Genomic DNA, 23,922 nt, shown 5'->3' with positions numbered 1-23,922 from the left:
CCAATTCCTGACGCTCATAATACTGGGCCATAGTCAAAAGGGAGTCTGGGGAAGACGTAGTCCATGAACTCTTCCTGGCCTTTAGGCGACTAGCTATTTCTGGCAACATGTTAGCGACAAATTTGTCGACGAACAGATGTTTACCCGTGTCATCTGTCAATGACTGTCCACTAAAGTCATGGAATGTCTCTTCAAATCGTGTAAAGAAATCAAAAACTGACTCATCCGCTTTCTGTTTACAAGACGCTAATGTTGTCCAATCTATTTTCTTAGGGGGTATGAGAGTTTTTAACTTAGTTACAATAGCTTTGGGAAGATCTAATATCTCCTGTTGTGGTTTCTGCGCAGGCACTCTAGACGCATCTATTTCTTCTAAATGCACCCAAGTATCACCATATGCTATATTATCATCTATTTTCCAAATTGTTCTCCACATATCAGAGGGCACAATAAGTCCAAAAAATATATCAATATCTGGCAAAGTCATAGTGCAGGAGCTAATGGCGCCTTCCACTTCTTAATAGAAAGCGGACGGATTTTTCCGCGGGTCAGGCAAAGCAGCTTTAAGACCCATAACATCTGCTCTACTGCAAGGAGTATAGAGCCAATTATAGACAAAATATCCCTTTGCATCATCTGAATCTTTATCAGCACTTGTTCCCGCATCCTTCGGAGGAACATACAAAGGCGCAGCTTCACGCATCGGTTTTACAGTGCCCATAGTATCACTAGGGTCATTATCTGTCCCCAAAACTTCTTCTTTTTGCACTGGGGACTGAACTGTTTGTGCAGTTTTAACTTTACTAGCTGGTGTTTGCTCCGCTTTTAAACGTAGCGTTTCATGTCTTAATTTAACTACTCGCCTAATTAAATCAGGTATATTTGAAAAAAGAAAAGTTCCATCATTTAATTGTTTATAATCAGAATTGATATCAGTGGGCTCTAAGTTTTTAGAAACGTTTCTAAAAACCAAGTATTACCTCCCAGATAAACTTCTCTGCAAAATATAACTGCTCTAAATCCTTCCACTGCTGAATCATCGCTACAAGGTCTGGGGCTGAAGTAGTCCCATGAGCTTCTTTGCGAGCAGTGGATCTGATAGAGGCTTTTTCAGCAACAGTCAAAGTAGAGCGAGTCTGCCACCCATCTTGCTTATCTAAGTCTTTATCATCTGAAGAAAAATGTTCTTCTTCAGAAAGATCATCCTCAGGGGCAGAGGAAAATTTATACAGGGGCAGAGGTCTTGCACTTCTTTCTCCCATATTCGTACACAATCAAAATCAAATGACCCATTTACTGGCCATCGGATATCAGGATCGTTTTTCGTATATTTGTTCCACAGTGTACTATACATTATGGAAGAAATACTGTATTTAATGTACATATGCCTATTAGGTGTCCCCTCTGGGGGAGCTACAAAACCAGAATCTTGGCCAAGCAAATCAAGAGTGCTGCTTCAGCGACCTTACCAAACAAAAGTCTCCAACTTCCAACTTCCAAGCTCTTGGTCGATCTAATGGTCACTGAATAAAAAACGCCAAAGGATACCTCAGTCGGGACCGGCCAACACCTGGAGGGTTAAATCGAGAAAACCAGAAAAATAACTTTGGCTGCAAAGACAAGGGTCTCCTCATGCAGGACGTCTCCTCAGCAAAATTCCACTCTCCCGTCAAGACCACTCCTTTGGACGGCTGCGTCTCCGATGAGGACCCATGTGTCGGGCGCCAACTGTGGAAATGTGCTTTTCAATAAGCACACCGGTGCACGGGTCACCCTTCTCTGTCCCGGGACCAACAAAATAGAGATTGGCACTGAAGCTGGAATTCAAATAACAAGTTTATTTATCACTCATGAGTGGGACTACGTCCACACAGCACTCTCAAGTGCTACCTGAGGTAGTACATTGAAGTCACAGAACACATGCCTTATATACAGAGATTGTTACAGAGTAAGCATGTAGTTACAAATAGAAGGTACAAGCATACACAGGAATAACTACCGACAAACATGGGCAGATTGGAGATCACTTAGTCAGCAAAGTGGGAGGGGGAGCTGGAGTGCTTATGGCAGCACTAAGAGATTGACAGTTGAGTCTGAGACCAGGTGTTCTGGCAGCTACAAACTCTTTAGCATGCATATTGCTTTTAGCTGAGTCAGGAAGTCAACTAAAATAGACAGCACAGGCAGGGAAAAAATGGGCAGCAGAGGATGGGAGAATTACAAAGCCAACAAAATGGATGCCATAACCAAGATGGTTTCAGCTTTTGCGAACAGTAATTATTTCAGATTTCCACACAGTCACCTGTGTTGCTCCTTACAGCATACACCCTTTCATGGAATTTACTGCAGCAAGCTATAGCTTTTGACATTTACCTCACCTCAAAGGGTATTTTGATTGCGCTGGTGGCACATTTGAGACAAGGATTGAGATCATGAGCTATGCTCAGTAGTCCGAAGGATGCCATGTGCACCTTTCTTTTAATGAGCTTGACTACTGTAAGCTTACTGGTTTGTAGAAAACTGACATTTATTGTAGCCATATGATTTTAGTAGCAGGACAGGCCTTTTTACTGGGGGGTATGGGTGCTGCATATTTGCACCGTTTAATGTGTAGAGGATGCACTTATGGAGAATGGGTGACATAGTTGGCCGTAGTCACACTGCAATCCATTTTGTCTTTGCTGTGTCCTAGTTGCAGTTACAATGGAGGGCTGAAGTGAGAGCCCAAAGGACAGATGTGTATTGCAGGCCAGGTTAACAGGTAGTTAAGTGGGCCACATTTGCCTTTGTGCCCTTGTTTTGGGTTTCTCTATCATGAATGCTTCCAGCTCCACAGACGTTCCTGCATGACAAATCACTTGACACAACCAGTCAGAATGAAATAAGCAAAATGGCTGAGCTGCACAGAACTAGTCTCATAGCTAGCTGCTGTACAACACAAGTAGTGCCTGCAACTGTAGTATGAAGAAGGGGCAGTATCATCCAGCCATGGTGCCAAGATTTCGCCACCAGGAACCAGGGTCCCACTCCAACAGTGACTGAAAATGTCTGCTTTTACCCCCAAACATGGGGTAACTGCTGCCAACAACCCTTGGCAGGTTCAATACCAGAAACCTGGGGAAGTTCTACAAGCCTGCCAGACATGGTCCTATGAGCCATGCTAGAAGGATAGAGTTTGCCAATATCTCAGGGACTAATGATAGGCACTGGAGGTGCGTTGCATGATGAAACACTGCCCAGAAGTGATGGACCACTATGGTGCTTAAGCAGGATAAACTGAAACTACTCCTGCAGCTCAGGAGGACCCTCACCACTCTAGCCCATGGGTGACATCTGTGAGTCGTGTCCCCGCAGCATGTGTTTGTCTGTGGAAGTGTCTTTGTCAGTGTGGCTTTCCTAAAGATTAATCAGAGTGTCCCATGGCGAACCCGTTGGCTGAAGAAGCACCTACAGTGCATGCTGCAGAACAATTCCTGAACCGTGTCCCACAGTCACAGCAAACTGACCTGTGTTCAAGACCTGTCTCCTTGTGAAGATGACCCCCTGGACCAAAGATTGTTTTACAGCTAATGTGGGCTCCTAGCTTTGTTTTTCGCAAGGAGCTTGTGACAGGGCCTGAGGAAGAAACTGCAAATACAACTGCTAATACAGCAAGCAGCACAACATGAATACAGGAGGTCCATCAATGGTGCTGGCACTGTCAACGCTTACTCGACGGGGCAAGTTCAAGAGCTGCACATAACAATACACCGGTCACGGTGGGGCAATGAGCTAACGGTTCTGCTCAGTGTCCACGCATGCAATTCACCACTTGGAGCAATAAGCCCCTATCGCCTTACTGCTGATGCGATGAAGGCCAGGTCTACGCCTGCATAAGAGACAGACTAAAGGTACAGTGCAACTCAGGGCGTACATCTCAAAGGGAGGAACTTACACTATTCAAATCGTCAACTTGAAGTTGACCAAACTTCTAAGGGTATGATGGGTTGACCTCGTCCTATGAGAAGGAAGGGCAGTGTCAATCAAGGAGGGTCATATTGTTCCTTGGGGGAATGTTTAAGAGGGAAACCTGAACATAACGTTGCACAATGACTATAAGAACTCTCTCTGGGTGGAAACAGCAGAGGCTGTGTTCCCAAGAGCACCAGTATAATGAACACACTGTGCACATTTTTAATCTTACGTATGGGGGGGAGAGAGAGAGTAAATAAAGTAATTTTCCTTTCAATTTAAAAAAAATATTGACCAGACCTTGATTTATGTATTGCTGTTAGATGATTTATTAAGTTTTCATTCACTTACCCCACAACGCTTTCCTGGAGAAGCCTTGGACTACTTGACGTTAATACTCCAGGGGTAAAGTGGTAAATTGGTGTATTTAGTGCTCAGCTTAGATATTCTTTGAACCAGGTATGTACAGGCCTCACAAAAATCATAAACGTTTTACCAGACCTCGAGGTATAATGACTAGAATAATCTACTTGAGCTAACTGTAATGTACTTAACCCAAAAACTGATCTCAAAGTGTGTGATCCTAGGCAAATGTCTGTTTTTCCAGACCCGCCTGTGAGGAGGAGCCTGCCTTTACCTCCATCATGACCCCTGCACCCGGCTCGCAGCTCGATCTGTCACCTGCCATGTGGCACGAACCAGGAAAGCAAGAGTTAACTAACCCGGACTCATCTCCCATACACGAACAGGAACTCCCCGTGGAGAGAGGGAACCAATGGATTGAAGACCCGGGAAACCGAGAGGAGGAGGAAGCTCGTCGAGGATCGCGACTGAAGGAGAAATGATTTACTCCCCACTGGGACGCGAGGACAACTGATCCAGAGCTGGCGCCATCTCCAAGAAGGAAGCGGAGGACGTGAACGCGGAGCCCGAGACCTGGTCGGAGGACTGGTGGACACCCCTTGCAGGACGCCTTCACGCCACCGTAACTCCGCCGCTTATTGGGATGATAGCCTCCTTTACTTTGGGCTCTGCCTATCCTTAAATACACTTTTATTTCTCCTCGCCACCTGAAGCTAAGGGGCAGGAAGTAGAAAAGGACCTACCTTCTATAGGTTCCGTACCTTTGTAGTCTCTGTTCTACCCCGCACTGTAACTTGCCTAGCGCACACCTGTTTTTTCCCCTCACTCGCTTTCTAAACCCAGCCGTGTTCAGGACAGTTGAACTTATCGCCTTCTATTTCTTCTTTCCTCTCGGTACCCTGGGGACATCATACCACCACTCGCCTGGAGGAGGAAGGAAGGAAGAAGGACGCCAGCCACCCGGATAACACAAAGACACTTTCCTTTGTTTTAAAAAAAAAATTGTTCTCTGACACTACTCTGACAATAAACCACGCCATCAGTGATTTACAAATAAGACCTCCTCGATTCTTTTTCCGCCCATCCTTCTCACATCTGATGGCGGAGGGTCAAGAGAAACTAGGACGTATAATGGAGAAGTTTTTAGCCGTCGCAGAGGAGGATAGGGAAAAGCTCCATAAAACTCTCTCTGAACAGAGTCAGGCCCAGGAAACCTTCATTGGGAAGCTGGCCGACACCCTCAGCCAACAACGGGGACATACGGGACTCCGCTCTGTGGTCCTACAGAAGTATGTAGAGGGGGAGGATCCCGATTTTTGTCTCTCTAATTTTTAACGGATGGCCAGAGCAGCAGGGTGGGCCCTGGATAAATGGGGACAATATCTGGTTCCGCTCCTCTCGGGGGAACTACAAGCTGCCTACCAGGCCGTCAACCCTCAAGAACTCGCGCCTTATGAGGAAGTTAAGAGGAACATCTTGGAAAGATTGGGGATTGATGAAGACACCTATCAAATCAGGCTGAAACAAATCAAGGAAGGGCCCGAAGAAACCCCCAGGGCTCTAGCCTACAGCATCCGGGACATGGCAGACAGATAGTTGAAACCCACACAGCAACCAAAGAAGAAATCATGGAGAAAGTATACCTAGAGCAATATCTGTCTTCTTTGTATCCCCATGTACAAAAGTGGGTACGCCAACATACCGGATTAAACCTAGACAGGGCTATTGACATAGCTAGTGCCTTCAACAGGACACAAGAGCTCCAAAGAGGACGGGATGACTACCATTGGAAGCCCCAGGGGAGTAACCCAGTACGGCCGGCACGACAACCCCCTCCGCGAAAACCCGAGACTGTCACCCTCATGCCCAGTCCATTACCGGTACCCGTTCGAGCACCTCCCCAGCCGAGACCCCAATTTATAATTGTGGGGCCTTCGGACACATAGCCCGGGTATGCCCCCGGAAGGAGGAGCCCAGGGAGGTCCGTCTGACCCCTAACTATTACTGTAGCCCTTCGGGGTCCAGCCTTCCCTATCATAAAGATGTGCTGATCAACGGAGAGAGACGACAGGCCTTGGTTGATACCGGCTGTCTTGAGAGTGTAATGCGACCCCAGGCAGTTCCCGGAGTACAACACGATCCCTCGGTTGATGCTCTTCCTCTGCGAGTTGGCCTCATTCCAAGGCTACCAGAGCCCTTAGTGTTAGGGAACGACTATCCCTACATGCCAGGATTAGTGAGAGAGACATGGACGGAGGGAGAGGAGTGGAGAAAGACAGCCCCCTTCTCTCAGGAGTCAGAACCGGAATTTCCAAAGGGTAAACAAAAGAAAAGCGGAAAACAGAAAAAACAGGAAAAAAGGAGCTGGACTAGAGTCGCTCTATCCCACAGCATGGAGGCGCCTGCATGGCAGTATGATCAAGGTTTTTTTTCCACACAAAGAGAGGACTCCACCTTACGAGTGGCATGGAATAAAGCCACTGAAGAAAAAGACCCAGAGCAAGTAGGTCCCCAGTTCGTCATCCGAAAGGGATTGCTATACCGAAAAGGCGGGAAGGACATGCCATCCCAACTACTAGTTCCCCGACAGTATAGGGAGAAAGTGTTGTTTCTGGCACACAGCCACCTACTGGGGGGTCATTTAGGGGAGGACAAAACTGAAAAAACAATACTGGAGAAATTCTACTGGCCAGGTATCTACTGGCAGGTCCGTCAGTACTGCAAGGAACGCTCACTATGCCTAAAGAATAGCAGGGCCCTACCCATGAAAGTCCCTTTACATCCCTTGCCCCTCATTCAGGAACCCTTTTCGAGAGTAGGGAGGGATATCATCGGGCCCTTACTCCCCTCCCGCAGTGGGTGCAGATTTGTTCTAGTACTAGTGGACTATGCCACCCGCTTCCCAGAGGCTGTGGCACTAAGTCAACCCGAATGCCATGCAAGTTGCCAATGCAATGATTAACATATTCTCTAGGGTGGGGTTTCCTCTGGAAATCATTACTCCTTTAATTCACCACCTAATGAAGCAGCTATGTCTGTTGTTGAACATCAAACAAATCCGCATGGCAGCATACCACCCCCAAACCAACGGGTTGGTGGAGAGGCACAATGACACTCTGAAAACCACTTTTAAAAAACTGCTGGATCTCGACACCCGCAAATGGGAGGACATGCTACCTCTGGCCCTCTTTTCCATTCGATGTAAAACACAAAGAAGCACTGGGTACTCACCCTTTGAATTACTATATGGTAGGCAGCCCCGCACCCTGCTCGATATGTTAAAGGAGCAATGGGAAGAAGAGCCGGAGGGGGTAAAACCCCTATCGGAGTATGTCCTTAACATAAAGACTCATTTGGGCCAGATCCGCAGCATCATTACGTTCCATATGGAGCAGGCCCAAGCCGCTCAAAATGCCCAATATGACAAAAAACAAAAGACCGCAGTTTAGAGGTGAATGATTTTTTTTCTCCTGATGACGCCCACCTCTCACCACAAACTACTATGACAGTGGCAGGGTCTGTTTCCTCTTAAACAAAGGGTTACTCTTGTGACCTATCGCTTAGAGATGGATCCCAAGAAAAAGACAAACACACAGATATTCCACATTAATCTTTTAAAGAAGTGGAAGGGGGTTGTCCCTGTGCTATTAAGACTCACCAGAGATCTAACCCCATTATATCAGCAAAGCATTGACGTTGATCTACACGAGATATGAAAACAAGACCTAGAAACCCTGCTACGACCCCTACAGGAGGTTTTCTCTCAAGAACCGACCTGATAGAGCATGCTATTACTACTCCCCCAGGTAAACGAGTAACGTTGCGTCCCTATCGCATCCCTGAGTCTCGTAGGCAAGGCATAGAGAAGGAAGTACAGCAAATGTTGAACATGGGTCCTCTAATAGCGAAGGGAATTCGCCCAGGTCCCCAAGCCTGATGTGTACATCAGTTTCTGCATCGACTTTCGGGAGGTCAACAAGATCTCCTAATTTGATTCCTATCCTCTCCCGAGAGTCGATGAAATGGTGGAACGGCTAGGCACAGCTCGCTACATCAGCACTTTAGACCTGTGCAAAGGATACTGGCAGGTGCCCCTGAAGCTTCACGACCGGAAGAAAGCGGCTTTTCTACTCGAAGTGGCCTGTACCACTTTACCGTGCTTCCTTTCGGTCTACATAGGGCCACTGCCACTTTCCAAAGACTGATGAACCAGGTACTGAGACCCTGTGCCGCTTTTGCGGCAGCTTACATAGATGACATTGTTATACATGGCTCATCATGGGAAAAACACCTTATACATCTAACTAAAGTCATACAGGCCTTAAAAGACAGTGATCTAACAATAAACCCCGCTAAAAATAGACTAGACGCTCTGTGAAATACCTGGGTTACCTCCTGGGGGAAGGGTACATAAAACCACAAGAAAAGAAGATAGCTGCTATCACTTCCATCCCTTTCCCACAGACGAAGAAAGAGCTAAGAGCATTCCTTGGGGTCCTGGGGTACTATAGAAGGTTTATATCTAATTTTTCACAAATGGCCGCACCCCTGATAGATCTTCTCCAGAAGAATATAAAAACCGAAAAAGAGTTGAAATGTCCCTCATCACTCCTTAGACAGGCTTTCTGCCAATTGAAGCACGCCCTAACCTCAAGGCCGGTCCTACTTAGTCCCGACTACTCCCGACCTTTTGTCCTACAAACGAATGCTTCGGATACAGGCCTAGGTGCCGTGTTGTCTCTAATCGACCCCCAAGGACAAGAAAAACCTATTCTTTACATAAGCAGAAAGTTATTCTAGGTAGTATCTGAGGGACTCCACTGCCCACTTAAGTGGGCAGTGGAGTCCCTCAGATACTACCTAGAAGGGTGGGAATTTACTTTGTATACTGATCATGCTCCTCTAGAGTAGTTATCCAGACACAAAGGGCACAACAACAGGATACTGAGGTGGTTCCTCGCCCGCAAACCTTATCGGTTCCAGACCTGTCACAGAAAAGGGAAAGAACAAACTAACGCCAATTACCTGTCCAGGTACCTGCTTGACCCTATTCTTCCTGGCAAGAAAGTTAGGGAAGGGGGATGTGAGGAGGAGCCTGCCTTTACCCCCATCATGACCCCTGCAGCTTGATCTTTCACCTGCCGTGTGGCGCAAACCTGGAAAGCAAGGGTTAACTAACCCGGACTCCTCTCCCATACAGGAACAGGAACGCCCCGAGGAGAGAGAGAACCAATGGATTGAAGACCCGGGAAAACGTGGGGGCTGAGGGTCCTCCTCGAATAAAGAACCCGGAAGACGCCGAGGGGAAGGAGAGTGAACGGAGACCTGAAGGAGGAAGCTGGTTGAGGATTGCGACTTAAGGAGAAGTGATTTACTCCCCACCGGGACGCGATGATAACGGATCCAGGGCCGGCGCCAAGAAGGAAGCCGAGGACGTGAATGCGGAGCCCGAAACCTGGTCGGAGGACTGGTGGACACCCCCGGATGACGCCTTCACGCCGCCGTAACTCCGGAGAGTTGCGGCCTCCGCAGTACGTGGTCCGGGGAAGGATAGAGAGCGAGGGGAGGGTTTGTTTGGATACAGGCACACGGGTTGTCCGGACTGTTTTCTTCGTTGTTTGGGGGTGGGGGGTCACTGTGCACACTGTTATTATTATTATTATTTTTTTTTTTTGAAACCGTTTATTACAAATCTCAAGAATATACAAATATGGGCCCACAACCTTCCGGCCGGCCGCTAGGAATGGCAGAAACATATGGCATACGTTTATAGAACACTTGGCGTTACAAAGGAGCATAAGCAGGAGTTATCAACATCATGGGCCACAGCCATAATACCCCACAGTACGGTTTCATTTTATACAAACAACAAGAAAACAACACCCACAAGGCTACCCACAGTCAAAAGTAGCAGCACGTGCTCCCCAATGGGGAACCCCAACTATCCAGAGGAGTCCAAGGAGGGGAAGGGAAACAGAGCGAGGACTGGGGGAACCCTGTGCCCGGGGCTAGGGAAAGGAGTCAGCTAAGGGGACGGGGCTGGTGAGGCAGCAGGCAGCAACGGTGGCGCGCAAATACTCCCACGGTAGGCGTTCCAGGGGCCCCACACTTTCACCCATGTCCCAGGCTTACCCCTCGCCACATACACCACCTTTTCTCGAAACATGCACCAGTCCATGTGCTCTTTCCAGGCCGACACCGCCGGGGGGTTCTGGGATCCCCACAGTTGCGCAATATCACGCTTAGCAATCATATATCCCAGAGTCACCCACCACGTTTGCGGAGCCGAGTAGTCAGTTGGTTCCCACACATTCAACAGGCATCTCCTCGCTTCCGGCAGCAGCGCAACACGTGTAACCACTCGCAGGACCTCGTGCACACCGCGCCAGAATCGCTCCACCTTCGGGCATTCCCATAAAATATGCAGGAAGGTCGCCACGGCACCACAACCACGCTTACACAATCCATCCTCAGTATAGCCCATACGCTGAAGCCTTGGCCCCGTCATGTAGACCCGGTGGAGTATCTTAAGCTGGACGAAGCGAAGGCGAGCCGGTATAGCCACCTCCTTCGGAGAGGCCACCGCGGAGGTCCAGTCCTCATCGTCCAATTCCAGACCGTCGGCAACCCAAGCCTCGCGAAGGCCAATCAGCGAGCCCGATCGATCATTAATCAGTTTTTTATAAATAAGGGAGATCGTGCTGTCTGGGACGTGGCCATCTAGCACTCTATCCTCCAGGGGGGAAGACTCCGGGATGGAGGCGACGTCTGGGAAGACAGAGCCCAGTGCATGACGGATCTGCAGGTATCGAAAGTATTCACTGCCCTGCAACTGAAACTCCGTCTGCAGCATCTCGAATGTTTTAAATCCTCCCCTCGACCAGAGATCCCCCACTTTACTGATGCCTATCATGTCCCATCTCCCAAAGCCCTTCGAGGTCCAGAGAGAGCCCAACTTCGCAGACGCATACAGCGGTGACGCCCGGGTCAAACGGTCCTTCCACCCCATAGCTGCATTAGCCGCATGCCATACTCTGACCATGACACGCGTAGGTCCCGTCAAGCGAGCGTCGGGCGCGCCAGAGTAGAGCGCTCGATAGTAGTCGCCACCGGGCAGTAGCATCTTGTCCATCTCAAATGCCGGGTTCAAGGCGGGCCCATAGAGGCCATGGTTAATTGCAGCTAGCTGGGAGGCCCAGTAATACCGTTTAATATCCGGGAGGGCAATCCCCCCGTCATACCATGGGAGCGTCAACTTCGCCAGGGCAATGCGCGGCCTCCCGTCCCAGAACAGGCGGCGCTGTAAACTCTCCACCTCACGGAAGTAGCGCGCCGGGACTGGGTCCATAGTGTTCTGGAGAGCGTATAAGAAACGTGGCAACGACATCATCTTAAACAACGCCGCCCGGCCGAGCGGCGAAAGCGGCAGGCGCCGCCAGCGCACGACGTCCTCCTTCAAGCGCTGGAGAGGGGGAAGCAAGTTCCGCTCGTAGCGGGCCTCTGGGTCCAGAGTAATGTAGACACCCAGGTATCGAAACCCCTGAGAGGCAATTTGAATCGGACAACCCCGCCGAAGGACAGGAGCCTCCCCAGAGAGCACATACACGCATGATTTAGCCCAGTTGATGACAAGGCCTGAATTCCGGCCGAATGAACGCAAAACATCAACCAGGACTATGAGTGACTTACGTGGGGAGGCTAGGTACAAAAGGATGTCGTCAGCGTATAGGGACACACGGTCCTCATACTCGGGGGTCCAACGGAGACCACGGATGGAGGGGTGCCACCGCAGCCACTCCGCCAGGGGCTCCAATGCCAGCGCAAACAGGAGCGGCGACAAGGGGCAGCCCTGTCGCGTGCCCCGGCCCAGCTCGAATGGGGCAGAAACTCTTCCATTCACCACCACCTGCGCCAATGGGCCCGAATACAACAATCTGACCCAACTGATGAAGCCCGGGCCGAATCCAAACTTCGCCAGCATCGCCCAAATGTATGGCCACTCAAGCGTGTCAAACGCCATAGTGGCGTCTAAGGACGCCAAAATGGCCGGCTCCCGCACGAATGGGACACGTGCGAGCACCCCGTGCAAGCGCCGCAGATTAAGGGCCGTGTTGCGATGGGGGATAAAGCCGGACTGGTCTTGGTGGACCAGGTCGCCCACCACGCCGACCAGCCGATTGGCCAGCACTTTGGCGAGAATTTTGGGCTCCGCATTCAAGAGCGAGATAGGCCGATAGGATGTGACCCGGTCCCGAGGCCTCCCCTCCTTGTGGATCACCACGATAGTAGCCAGACGCTGGTCCGGCGGGAGGGAGCCCAGCGAGTGGGCCGCCAGGAACATCGCGCGGAGGTGGGGTGCCAGTACATCTGGTCGCAACTTATATAACTCGATAGGGATGCCATTCGGGCCCATGGCCTTGCCAGAGGCAACCGAACGTATGGCGAGGGCAATTTCGTCGGATGTAGGAGCGGCATCCAGCGACACCCTGTCCTCCTCCGAGAGGGAGGGCAGCGCGATATCCCTAAGCAGGGAATGGGAGTCCTCCTCCGAGCAAGGAGAGACCGGAGAATACACCTCGCGGAAATAATCCGCGAAACAGGAGACAATTTCTTCTGGCTCGGTGACACTCACACCATCCGTCCTCTCAATCAGCGGGACCACACGATTCACTCTCTCCTTTTTATCCAACCACGCTATCAGTTTGCCCGCCTTATCACCCACATCATACAGTCGCCCCTGTTGCTCCCTACTGAGGCCCCTGGCCGCCTCCGTAACGAGGGCCCTGTAGGCCGCCTGCTTAAGTTGTAGGACATGTAGTGCAGCATCCGTCACTCCGCCCTCTAAATCACCCTCCAATTCAGCAATTTCGGCCTCCACCCGGGTAACCTCCTCCCGCTCGCGCCTCCGGGCATGGGAAATAAGGGACAGGGCCTCTCCTCTGAGAACTGTCTTGAAGGCTTCCCACAAGGAGATAGCCGAAGGGACGGACCCCACATTCTCATCAAAGTATCGCTGCAAGGATTTAATCACGTCAGCGCGAATGGTGGGGTCGCGCAGGTACCAGGCATTGATGGGAACTACCCTGCCCTCACCCCTCGGAAGAACATCAAAATGGAACAGGAGCGGGGAATGATCTGAGATACCCCGCGCCAGATGGCGCACCTCCCCCACACTCCCAGCATAAGCCGCCGGGACAAGGACATGATCAAGCCGTGAGAGGCTACCATGGGCCCCCGAGTGGAAAGTGTACTGCTGCTGCGTGGGATGTTTTAAGCGCCAGCAGTCCACCAATCCCAGTGTATCCAAGAGGCCGGATAACCACGCCTGGGCCCGGGGGAGGTCCCTAGGGGGGTGACGATCCAGAGTCCCAGAAACCACCGCATTGAAGTCCCCCCCAACCACTAGGAGTCCCCCCGGAAGGCCCAGGAGGAGGCGCCCCAGGTCTGCAAAAGTGGTCGCCTGTAGCCCCGGTGGGACGTATACTGATACAAAGACCACTACTTTGCCTTCCATTCTCCCCACTAAAACAGCATAGCGTCCCCTATCATCATGGCGCACTTCATCAATTTCCAACGGGAGCGAGTTCTTCACCATAATGCCCACACCCCGTGAGCCCGACGTGAAGCCCGAGTGGGCCACCAAACGATAGCCAAGCCGATTCATGGCACAAAAAGAGTTTCCAATAAGGTGTGTCTCCTGCAGGAAGACTACATCGGGTGAGATTCGTTTCAAATACTGCAGGACCACACCTCGTTTGATCCTATCCCCCAGTCCATTAACGTTCCAAGACAACAAAGTCAAATCCCTACCCCCCATCACACACAGGAGCCATCAGTCGTCCCCCGGAGAGCACCTTAAAAACAGTACAGAAAAGGGTTTGCCTTGTGGTAAAAACGAACAACACCCCACCCCAACTCCCCCACCCCAACAGAACTCCCCCCTCCCTGCACCCCTGCATGAGCCCAAACAGCCCCCCCAAAGTGCAGTGTGCCTGTCGCCCCATAGATGGTGAAACTAACTAGACCCCCAGAGGAGGAGGGAGAACCCCCAAGAGACCCCACACGACCTCCACAGGAGGAGACTTACTCGAACAGGCAAACAGTCAAAAGTGACATCAATTTTGTCCAGAGCAAGGCATAATATTAGTCCCTCAGTCCTGATCCGGCGGGCCCTCTCCCCCCACCGCTCCCCCCCCCACCCCCCCGATCCCGATCCCCAGGCAAGGTATCTAGCCAGTCCCCGGCTGCTTCGGGACGATCAAAAAAGTGCGTGCGGCCATCCAACTCCACCCGCAGCTTAGCCGGGAAAAGCATAGCGTATTTGAGATTTAGGTCCCGTAGACGACGTTTGACTCCGAGAAAGCTTAGTCTCTGCTTTTGGACCGCTGGGGTGAAGTCAGGATAAAAATTTATATCCGTATTGTCGAGTCTGACCGGCCCCTGTAGTCTGGAGGATTGCAGGATAGCGTCTCTGTCCCGAAAGTTGAAAATCCGGGCGATGAGAGGCCTCGGGGGGCTCCGGCCTTGGGCCTTCCCCCGGGAACCCTGTGGGCCCGCTCCACCGCGAAGAATTTACTCAGTCCCCGGGGCTGGAGGTGGGTGAGAATCAAGTCCTCCACGAATAGATCCGCCGCTGCCTCCTCACGTCCCTCAGGCACCCCGAGAATACGGACATTGTTCCTCCGGGCCCGACCCTCAGAATCCTCCAGGCGACGATCCATCAGCGCGCTCGCCTGGCCAAGCCGGCGCACCTCCTTTTGGAGGGCTGCCACATCCGTCGTGAGGCCCGATGTGGTGTGGGCCAAAGAATCGACCCGGTCATTAGTCTTGGATAGATCGGCCCTCACTAGGCCAACATCCACGAGGACCGAGTCAATTTTCTGCGCCAGTGTATCAAAACGCTGATCCACCGAGGCCTTCATCTCAGCGATGGCGCCCATCACGTCCCGCAGGGTCAGATCCGCGGGCAGAGCAGGAGCATCAGTCGGGCCCTCAGGGGACCTACGCGGCACCTCGGGAGATCCCTTCTGGAGGGTATAGTGGTCCATGCTGTTAGACTGGTGGACTGCGCCACGTCGGGTCGATTTCACCTTTGCCCGATCTCCATCTTGCTTTGTGGACATGGTACCAGTCCCACGGCCGTGCCAGGCACGTCGTAAAGGGCGGGCAAGCCGGTTCACGGGATCCGGGGGGGGGTAACCTCAGGGCCGCGGGGCAAGTCACAGCCGGCGGGCCGGCAGGGCACCCCAACGGGGCCACACCACCTCACAGTGCCCTGCGACCCAACCTCGCCGAGACAGCAAGGACGGTGCAAAAGCGAAAGTGAAAGTGCGGGGTACGCGAGCCGCCGCGCCCAGCTCGCCGCTGTTGTTGACTTTGCCTCCGGATCACCCCACAACTCCAATCCGGGGTCCGGCGCGGAGAAGGCCGCAAATCTCAATCGGTGCTACCGCCGGAGTCCGAGGTCCAATTTGGAAGCGGAAAGCGGGTGCCACCTCAGCTCGGGCTCACCAACACAGTCCCCTCATCTAGGACAGGATATTGTCAGGATATATGTAGGAGGTCGCGGAGGTCCTCGGGAGCCTCGCACCTACGCGGCCATCTTGGTTGCGCGCTAGGCTCCTCCCCACTGTTATTATTTTTTGATTCTCTTTGTTGAAGTCGAGCCGAGGGGACATCAGAACCCTGGGCTTCTGAGGCCTGACTTGAACCCTAGATTGTGGACTTTTGAGTGGCAGCCACTTATTGGGGTTATAGCCTCCTTTACTTTGGGCTCTGCCTATCCTTAAATACATTTTTTTTCTCCTCGCCACCTGAAGCTAAGGGGCAGGAAGTAGAAAAGGACCTACCTTCTATAGGTCCTGTATCTTTGTAGTCTCTGTTCTACCCTGCACTGTAACTTGCCTAGTGAACACCTGTTTTTTTTCCCTCACTCCTGGGACTGGTGACGGTACTTTTCTTAATCCAGCCGTGTTCAGGACTGTTAAACTTACCGCCTTCTATTTCTTCGTTCCTCTCTGTACCCCGGGGACGTCATACCACCACTCGCCTGGTGGAGGAAGGAAGGAAGAAGGACGCCAACCACCCCCGGTAACCCAGACACTTTCCTTTGTTTTTTTTAATTTGTTCTCTGACCCTACTCTGACAATAAACCACGCCATCATTGAACCACGAATAAGATCTCCTTGATTCTTTTTTGGCCCGTCCCTGTCACACCGCCCTTTTCTTAATTATAACATATTAGAGCACCTTCAAATATGCAAGTTCAGCATTTTCTGCTGCAGAAAACACACGCTTGTTTGATTTAATAGACTAAACATTTTCTCCATGTGTATACTATGAATTTAGCCCACGTAGAGGGTACACATGACCCCTGACTTGCCTCTTATTTCATTGATAGCATTGTGATCAGGGCGGGGGCAGGAACGTTTCTGAGTTCATGTTTGAAAACTCACTTTTAATAACTATATCACTAAAGCATGATGTGGAAGAGTACTATCATTTATAAACATAACATTTTCCATTCAAACGGCCACAAACCTTCCCACTAATATGCAGTTTTACTGATAAAACTATATAGTGTTGAAACATTAATCTGTGAAAATTGGATTTCAGCAAAAATATATATCATTTGCACATCACCTAGTAAAGCATTCTGATTTATTTTCATCCAGTTAAAATCTTTTTTTGTTATTACACAGGCTAAGAAAATGTTTTCATAACTACTGAAATATATTTTGAAATTTTTGTACAGTTTATTTACAAGCAATTTAAATGTTGTGCTAGGAAAACAATTGACACCCTACAGCATTTTCTTTCACACTCTTTGTACAACGCCATTGCCAGACAGTTTATTTTACTAAATGCTCTAACCTTGCAGTCAGAGGGAGAAAAGTAAACATCAAACCTCCAAGATAAAATATGTAGCTAATAGTGAGAAGACATGAGCTGACATTTTCCTCTGTCTCTCAGCACAGAGCAAATGTGACAAGATAATAACAAGATTTAAAGGCATCTAATTTACCATAGCAAGCGGGCGACTAGATTTCTGGAGGCCTGGTGTATTGTATTGTGGAGTCATACGTTTTGAAAAATTAAACCTACAGGGCTTGGTGACCATTCTTACATTGCATGTCTCTGAGGTATTGTAAATTGTGAATGCCTCTGCAGGTTTGAAAAGGTTCTTGTTCCCCATAAGAAAATGTCTCCAATGTGCAGTACAGCTTCATTGCTAAGCTCTCTGTCTCTCTCTCTCTTCCTTTCCCTTTCTCTATCCCTCTCCCTCCTTGAATAATTTCTTTCTGTTGCAGCCAAGATATGGGAACAGTGGAATATTTGGTATTCCATCCCATCATCCTCTTGTTGTTGTAGCAAAACAGCTCCCACTGCTCTAGCTGAGACATCAGTCTCAACACTTCCTTGTTGGATCTGTGTGTTGCAAAATTGGGGCCTTGTTAAAGACTTGCTTTAGTTTATTGAAAGCTTGCACGGCCCTGGAATCCCAACAGAATCATATTTCAAGATTTTCTTTAGGATTCAAACACATTTGCTGGTTATTTGGGCAAAGCCTTATCTGGAAAACCCAGGAAGCACTGTGTTTCTTTAAAATTGGTGGGAGTGGACCATTCAATTATTGCTGACATCTTTTGGGAATCCATAGATAATCTTTGGGCTTTCAAACAAGTTCCCAAAAAGTCTACCTCTGTGTGATTGAATTCAAATTTTTCGACTTTTAACTGCAGTGGTTTGCCTATAGTCGAGATAAGACTTGGCTTATGTGCTGATGGGTCCTTGGAATTATTCAAGATGCTATCTAGGTATGCGACCGCAAACTGATTTAAAAAGTCTGAAAACATACTGTGCATGAATCTTTGGAATATTGAGAAGCATCGCACAACTCAACAGGCATTACCCTATATTTAAACTATCCTATAGGTGTTTGGAATGTGGTCTTTCATTCATTGCTGAATTTTACCTGTAGAAGTTTGTAGGCCTCCAGAAGATCTAATTTGGAAAATACCTTGGCTCCTCTGACAGAGTTTAAAATAGCATTGATGGGGGAGAGTGGATAGTGATCCTTTATTGTGATCTTATTTAGCTAGTTATATAATCTATACAAGACCTAAGTTCTTTAGATTTCCTGTGGAGGAATAACATTCAATCAATCCACTATTTGTGAAGCACAAACTAATCACCCCTAAAGGTCTCAAGATGCTGGGGTCTTCGGGGAGATTAAATGAGGTATTGCCAAGATGTCACATGATGCTGAGCTGAGCTCCTGCCGGGGATCGAACCATAAGCCGCGTGCTCACGAGGCAGCTGCTCTGGCTGCTCCAACAGGCAATGTGAGTCACACTATGACTCTGTTCAGTAACGATTTGTGTAGCTATTGTCTCAAGGCTTCCTTTCATATTTATGCTAAGAGTATACCTTGCTATAGTGTACTGAAGTTTTGGGTATTAAATGTATGACAGAGTCAAATTACCGGTGATGGTGTGGCGTTCCCTAGGTTTCTCAAATATATTCAACTACTGTTGAAAAGGAGTTGTTATTGACTGGAGGGCATTGATCAAGCTTGATTCGATAGGTTGAGCCGAGACTGGTACTTTCAGTGCAGCAGTTCTAATGGTAAAATTGAGAAGATAATGATAGTCCTTGTAACACAAAATACATGTGGGTTGTGACGTACCAACCAGGAAATTCCAAGAATCATGACAAAATTCAGAGAGGTAAATTTGTTAAAGGATAATACTTCCTTAGCTCCCCAAAGGCTAACATTAATGGCTGTTGTTTCTTTCACTGGGCCCTAGACAAAAGGAGTAACATCCACCATCTAGAGTAGTTAAGGAAACCTCTCACCTTCTTACGAATCTGGACACCATTTATATCTGTGACCCACTTATCTGACAGGGGTCTTCTAAAACTTATTATAGTCTTCTAGAGAAGGCCTGCTTTCCCCCTAGAGTAGGTGTGGTTTGAGACTTCCGTCTCTCTGATTTCCATTTATGCAGGTGGTGTTAAGTGATTAGAGCGGAGTTCATCAGTTCTGAGAATGAAGTGGGCCAGACAGAATGGACTAATACATTCTTAATCTGCTCCTTAAGCCCTCTATGAAACACCGTCATTAAGGGTTTTTCTACTCATGTTGTCTCGGCAGCCAGTTGGTGAAGGCCAGTGATGTAGGTCAGGACATCAGAACGTCTATGCTGGATATAGCAGACTGCTTCCTCAGGTTCAAAGTCTGGCCTTTCAAACATTCTTTTAAAGGTAGTCATGAAATCTTGGTATTTAGAAATAGTGGGGTCATTAGAAGAAATTAAGGGTGAAGGCCAGGCAAAAGCAGGACTAGACATGTGCAGATCAAGTAGCCCACTCTGGCTGGATATTTGGCTGGATATTTGGCGAATGGGGTTAGTTGAAAGGCGAAGTACACTGTCAAGGAGTCTTGGCTTCACCTTATACGGGTCTCTGGAGAAGCATAGAGTGGTGGGAGAAAAAGCTAGAAGTTCAGAGACTCTGGCAGTCAATGTCTGGCTTAAGGCTAAATTTCATCTTTTAATTGTTCAGTTCCTGGGATCATTGTTGAATGGTCTGGACCAAGACTTGTGATGGACCATTTTTGCTGCAGAACTCTATATTTGTGTGTGAGGTGTGGTGCAGCGACTAGAGCGTCTAACTCCGGAGCACGAGGCTCATGGTTCGATCCCCTGCGGCAGCTCAGCTCAGCACCATGTGACTCTGGGCAATAGCTCATTTAATCTCCCCGACGGCCACCTGCGCCTTGAAACCTTAAGGGGTGATATGTTTGTGCTTTACAAATATGTATTATTATTATTGTGTGCCACAATCTGCCAGGCCAGTCCATCCGATGACATCTCTCTTGGCCTAACTTCTTGGTTTAGGATTTGCAAGAGGGAGTGTGCTGCTGATACTGGAAAGCTCCTGCCAGCGAGTGCCCATAAAAATTAGCCCCTAGGTGGAAAAAGTCAGCCGGCAAAAACCTCAAAGTAGATGATACAGCGGGGGAGCTTAAGTGGAAAAAGGAAATAGTCAACAGGAGGACGTGAAACCACTAAAGGCAGTGAAAGAGGAAACTGGAAGTGGATCTTAGGGGAAAAACCTGGAACAAGAACCATGGGATGAGGAACGCTATGAAAAACTACAGGAAGCTTTGCAGGGCAAGGAAGTGACTGAAGACCCCTCCTTATATAGGAGAGGAACAGGAAGCTATCCCAGGATTCTTGTTGCCACCCTCTTGATTTGTAGAAAAAGACCTCTCTATCTTATTCGTCATCTTGGATTAGAAAGTAAATAAGCATTTCTCTCGTGCAACTCCTAGTGCCTTCTACGAGCAGAAACTACTCGGAGCACATGTCCTCAAGGAAGAAGAGAGCCTGCTTGAAAGACCCCACCAGCAGACAGGTTGCCATCAGATACCTCATTTGATACGGTGCCCTTTGCCACAGTTGCTGTTACACGCTTAAGTCTGTTCTCACCTGACTCAGACCCACCTGCTCTGGGGATTTTTGCCTGCGGCAAGCTTGCCTTACCGAGTGGCAAGGCATGACACCTGTTTATAAAAGATTGCATTGCCCAATGATGCCAGGGTCGAAATCTAGTTGTATTTAGATCAGCAGGGCTACGTTCAGCACAACTCCCATCTTTGTCATAGAATTAGAAACCTACTATGTATGCCATGGGGCCCGATGTGGAGATACCACTAAAGGCGCAACATGGTCAGCGAAGAAAGGTTACCTTTACGTAATGTGTCTCAAGCTTTGAGCTGGCTTCTTTTCAAGTGAAATGCTTGACCTAAGAGAGGGTGGAAAGCTGTGTTTTTCTGAAAATAGGCAGCATGTCCATGGTACACTACATGAATAAGCTGGGCGTTTCATGGCCCAAGATGTAGTCAATGCTGGTGGAGACACATGTGGTGGACTGAAAATACATATATAATCAGGGTTCCACTAATTAGAGACTGGACACCTGAGTCTTACAGAAATTGTTGGGCAGATGAATCACCACGAACTTTCATCTCCAGTGTGTTGTGTGTTTAGACGTTATTTTTATTGGTACCTACCGAGACCCGGCACATAATTTGTTTAAGGTCTACGCCTCCTAATCATTGCTTTCGTTACATTGATGATACAGTATAAACAATATATTGCTTATTTTTTTTACGAATTATGAAAGTGTACTTGTGGTTCTTATGGTCATATAAATTGTACATTTTTTATGTTTTACATTTTGTCTTTTGTAGTTTTTCACACATTCAATCAGTAATTATGGGATTCTTTCCCACAATAACTCTGACAAACAGTACAATAACAGCTTCTCCACCTCTTTCAGACAGAGAGCCCCATCGTAAAATCCTGGTGCTCGTTTCTCCAACATCCAGGTCACTTGCTCATAACAACATGGGCACTCATAAACACAGCCTCCCCATACCGAACAGGTATTAGATCACCTAGTGCATCTCTCTCCATGAAGGACTTTTAGATGGTAATTATAATAAGCAAAGACTCAGTATAAAGGGGTTTTGGAGAATAACATGTTGCCTTTTTATGTGTTTACGATCTACTAATTCTTTACCCCTACAGTTGCTGAGATATTTGCCATCATATTTCTGAATTTATTGTGTGCTTGTTTGTCTTCTAACAAAAGTCTCAAATGATACTAGTCCAATTGTCTTATGTGTGCTGACTCTGGCCAAAGGGGGAAGTAGCCTCTCACATCCCTACTGTAACTTATTATATTTGCGCATGCTTGAGGGCAGGGGGAAACCAACTGATGTGATCAGGGCTGGCATGGTACGCAATACGTGAGTCCCTAATAAACTGATTCCCCACACACAAGAATGAGTGCCCTTATGGAGGTGCGAGACTAATATTGGTTGGAGTTCCCTTCCTCTGATCAGACAGGGGTCCAGTGTTCTGCTGAAGAGCTGCTCAGTTATTAAACGAACCCCATTGATTTGATTGAACTGAGTCACAATCTGAATCAGTTTTAAAATGGCAGATGGAACTGTAGCAATAAGGATTGGCATATGAGGCCCAGTCACTGAGTAGTTAACATCACGAAGGTGAAGTAATAGTGGTCTAGCTAGCAAGTCCAGCTTATCCAATGGAGAGCTTATTTTCTCATGGGTATAATTTAATCCAGTTAAAGCAGATACTAGAGACTTTGTCAGATATAAACCTCTGAGACCTCATTAGTAAATTTGGGGGGCTTTCCCATATTCCATTAAGGGCTTACAAAGGGAAGATACCTCCGCTAAGTCTGTATGGAGGAGAGGTTTTTTCACTTGATCCAACATATGAATGGGACAGATTAGAAGGGGTAGTGCTCAAAAGGCACTTATCACTCCCCCAAGGCACCATGGTTCAGGCCATAAGGAGAGAGTGCAACCTGGTATCCTGGAACCTGGTGGCTTCTACTCGGGCTTTAAGATACTTTAACATACTTCTGGAGGATGATGAGGTGATTAAAGTCTCCAAATTGTGCTGGGAAGAGACCCAATGTAGTGAAAGGATGTGGGCAAAGGCCATAAGAACCAGACTGATTGTCCTTAGGACCCTCCATTCAGACAGTGGTACAATTACATCTTGGTTCCCCTTCCCAGGCAAGCACGAATCTGTTGCTCTGGTGTCTGAATCAATTGACCTCTTGTACCTAAGCAAGAAACCATCCATCTGCTTTTCAATCTCTACACTCGGCCTGGACACTTTTTTCCCTTATTTAATGCAGTTACCAGACCCAGAATTGATAAATGAAATATTAAGGGTTAGGGTGGGATGTTACCCAATCTATTTATCCCACCCACATTGGACCAAGGTGCAGAATAATAGTGGTCTCTGCCCCTGCCCCCTGAAAGTTGAATGCTCCGTCCTGCATATACTTATGGAATGCGTCTTATTTTGTAAATCGAATTAAGTTTTTAAGACCTTTGTTTTTTAAATATAATGTTTGCCATAGGAGGAAAGCGGTGGAGCTATTGTCAGAAATGCGCTTTCATGATGTGGCAGTTGGAATTGCTCGGTTTTTACAGTCTGTTATGCCGAATTTTAATGACAAACTGTAGTGGGTAGGGGGCTTTAAACTGTAGTGGGTAGGGGACCTTTTAATGATTTTAATTGTCTATTGAGTCTCTTGAATGTTTTATGGACATTTGTCTAAATAAACCTGTTTTTCTACCTACTTACCTACCTCATTTTGGGTATATGCCACATGAAAGCTTGCAGAGTCCCCAAAATATGCATTGGTTTAACGGAGAGTTACCTTTTATATTGGAGGCATTTAGAATGGAACTGTAGAGGCATCCAGGACCACATGGTGCATGGGTCCTAGTGCTGTATTTTATCCAAACCTAAGTAATCTAAATGCGGACCATCGGAGAGCCCTGCTAGCAAAATTAATAACAGTATATAGAAAACGAACGCAATACATGTTACAGACAGTGCATATGTACATACAGTAGTTGCCCATGGTGCACCCGCAATGAATCCACAGACTGTAAATGCATTAATGGCCAGTGTGCCCGCTAAGTGAAATGAAATATTGCTTGTATAACTAATTGACTAAAAGTCAAATACCCTAAAAAAATGCACA

The sequence above is a fragment of the Triturus cristatus genome, chromosome 7 (genome assembly GCF_964204655.1).
Source record: "Triturus cristatus chromosome 7, aTriCri1.1, whole genome shotgun sequence".
NCBI classification, from domain to species: Eukaryota; Metazoa; Chordata; class Amphibia; order Caudata; family Salamandridae; genus Triturus; species Triturus cristatus.
Note: the sequence above shows the minus strand (reverse complement) of the source record.